The 3,198-nt window shown below is 43.2% G+C and overlaps 1 long non-coding RNA gene across 1 annotated transcript; it reads right to left on the bottom strand.

The window, feature by feature from the left end:
• Nucleotides 1–711: 711 nt before the first annotated feature.
• Nucleotides 712–2,100, bottom strand: LOC123146101 (uncharacterized). Its single transcript, XR_006472613.1, has 4 exons — nucleotides 2,000–2,100; nucleotides 1,424–1,849; nucleotides 1,276–1,340; nucleotides 712–1,054 (listed from the first exon to the last, which is right to left on the bottom strand). It is a non-coding gene; the product is annotated as an uncharacterized lncRNA (long non-coding RNA).
• Between the last annotated feature and the right edge of the window lie 1,098 nt (nucleotides 2,101–3,198).

The raw sequence follows: 3,198 nt of genomic DNA, 5'->3' as shown, positions 1-3,198 counted from the left end.
GGCCCAATCTCTGTGCGAAGACAGGCATCGGACGTCCGGTGGGTGTCGGACGTCCGGAGGCTCGGGACGGTCCGGACGTCCGGAAGTCTTCGGACTTCCGTAAATAGCGTTATGTCGCCGTGGTACCGGTCGTCCGGTGGCGCTCGGTCGTCCGGGGCCTGGGGGGTGTCGGACGTCCGGTCCGCGTCGGTCGTCCGGCCGCTGTAGCATTCGCAGGCTGGCTCTTCAGGCTGGTGGAGGCTCCAGGCGTCGGACGTCCGGCGAGGTCCGGTCGTCCAGAGGCTGTAAACTTCGGGCAGCTTCTTCTCTTGGTCCTTGTACTTGGCGTCCTCGCTAGCTCGTCCGTTGGGTGTGGTGGCTCTGTGGCTTTCCTCTAAGTACCTGATCATGCATAGCACACACGTTGGAGGTAGTAGCCATGTCTCACATGTAGAAAATGAAGGTTCGGAGAGGAGCGAGTTCACCTTGTGTCCAATGACGTATGTTCGAGGTCTGATCATATGTCCTTTTGGGGCTTGGAGAGTAGTCGGAGTGTATATGGGGATGAACGTGGGATGCTCCGCATCAGGCTGCTTGTGAACTGAGAACGGTTATGGTTGTATCTCCCTATTACTATGTTAAGAGTCAAAAAAGAAGTTTATTTTTACGTACTTTGTACACTAATTGACCATGACATGATACACCATATGTTCTGCAATGTTGTATGTTCTTTTTTGTGAATAATTCTTGTATTACTCAAAATCAAGTGTTACAATCACGACACACAATATCAATGACTTCCTGTGGACTCGATCCAAGCCACACTGCAGTTCGTGACCTTCCAAAGTTCACCATAACATGACTAGCTGAATTTTGACAACGTTGTATATGAGTAATACAAGAATCGTGTTCAGATTCTCCTTGACCTCCACTAGAAGGGCATACCTTGTTTTGTTACTTCCTTGACTCTGCACCATCTTCACTGCTTCACGACAATTAGATTCAATGTCTATGGAGAGGCTGCTCCATTGCGAGGCCAACATAATACCTTCTTTGATAGCAAGGATCTCAGTTCCTGCAATGCTATATGTTCAGGGGCAGAGCCAGACAATTAAGTCGATGGGTTCATTCATTGAATTAATTATTTTGAGGATTTAGTGTGAATTAATTGATTGTAGTGGCCAATTTCCCAATATCACATAATAATAGTATAACAATCAAATATAACATAGCAATTAAACATACAATATTCAATATATATTTTTTACTTTATAAATAATATAGTGCAAGACATACCGGTTGGACGAAATTATAAAATTACATGCTTGCACACAGCAAATAACTTCAGGTTTAGCTTCTCTCTTCGAAATATTGGAAAAATTGACATATTAGTTTGACAGGTTTATAGTACCATAAATTGAAAGAAGCATGTAAAGTCACTCACATTTTCGGAGAGTACCCTTTCAATCGTCGTATGCATTACTTGCCAATATATCACTCCCAACTTGTCCCTCGATGTACTCTGTTAAAAGGTAGCAACACAAACAAAAGATCTTTGTGCACCTTGTCATTGTTCTCAAGCCAACCATCATATTCCTTAAACCATTCATTGACCTTCCGCGGTAATGAAATTTAAGCGGTGACATGTAAGGTCTCCAATTAAATATGTCCGCCTTATCTCATCCTACTTCTTAGGATTTCTTGTATAATTTGAAATTCTCTTCCAATCAGCGGAGTCGTAAGGCATATCATCTAAATTATTTTTTCACCCTATAGATGGCGCTTCGGGAGACTACTTGCAGTAACGAGATTCTGATGCACCATGCCTATATCCAATATGTGGCCTTCATGACTCCATCATTATCTGAATCTGATGAGCCCAGATCAATCAAAGTTCGGGAAAAAACAAATTAAAAATTAGGGCAAAGGTCATTATCGCACTAGGCTGAACCGAACATGCATAAGAGAAACAAAATGTGATGATGGGATCTATTTTTTTGAATTGGGATTGCATGCCCACCTGCTGGTCGCCGCTGGAGATCAGGTGACACGTCGACACCGTGACAGGCTGACGGCGAACAGGGTAAAGAGAGAAGGCTAGAGGAAAGGCGGCGGTCTTGGGGAAGCGGCAGTCAATTAACGAGACATGCATCCTGGTGCGTACGATTGTAGTACGTGATATGTTGGTGGGCCTTAGCTGGGCTACTCACGTTAAAAAATTGTGGACTAAAAGGCTTCTAGCTTGTCAATTCCGATCCAGTGGGTTCATCCTTAAATTTTTATTGGGTTCATATACAAAACTACCCACATGCACATGTGTGGCAGGAAACTTTCGTTGGGTTCAACTGAACCCAACGCCACAACGCTAATATGTTTATCTTTAATTGTTGTGCACAGTAATTTCCCTTGCACCCGCAAAAATAATCTATAACTGTCTAGACATGCATTGCCCCTTCTATGCTTGTGCTACATTGAGAAATGCGTAATATTATAGTCAAACTATGCATGTCTTGGAACTCATTTAAATTATACTCCCTCTATTCCATAATAATTGTCGTGGTGTATTATGGAATGAAGGAAATGTTGGAAATATGCCCTAGAGGCAATAATAAAATGGTTATTATTATATTTCTTTGTTCATGATAATTGTCTATTGTTCATGCTATAATTGTGTTATCCGGAAATCGTAATACATGTGTGAATACATAGACCACAACGTGTCCCTAGTAAGCCTCTAGTTGACTAGCTCGTTGATCGACAGATAGTCAAGGTTTCCTGACTATGGACATTGGATGTCATTGATAACGGGATCACATCATTAGGAGAATGATGTGATGGACAAGACCCAATCCTAAGCATAGCTCAAAGATCGTGTAGTTCGTTTGCTAGAGCTTTTCCAATGTCAAGTATGTTTTCCTTAGACCATGAGATCGTGTAACTCCCGGATGCCGTAGGAGTGCTTTGGGTGTGCCAAACGTCACAACGTAACTGGGTGACTATAAAGGTACACTACGGGTATCTCTGAAAGTGTCTGTTGGGTTGACACGGATCGAGACTGGGATTTGTCACTCCGTATGACGGAGAGGTATCTCTGGGCCCACTCGGTGATGCATCATCATAATGAGCTCAATGTGACTAAGGAGTTAGTCACGGGATCATGCATTGCAGTACGAGTAAAGAGACTTGCCGGTAACGAGATTGAACAAGGTATTGGGATAC

The sequence above is a fragment of the Triticum aestivum genome, chromosome 6D, assembly GCF_018294505.1.
Source record: "Triticum aestivum cultivar Chinese Spring chromosome 6D, IWGSC CS RefSeq v2.1, whole genome shotgun sequence".
In the NCBI taxonomy this organism is placed as follows: domain Eukaryota; kingdom Viridiplantae; phylum Streptophyta; class Magnoliopsida; order Poales; family Poaceae; genus Triticum; species Triticum aestivum.
Note: the sequence above shows the minus strand (reverse complement) of the source record. Positions and strands in the feature narration are given on the sequence as shown.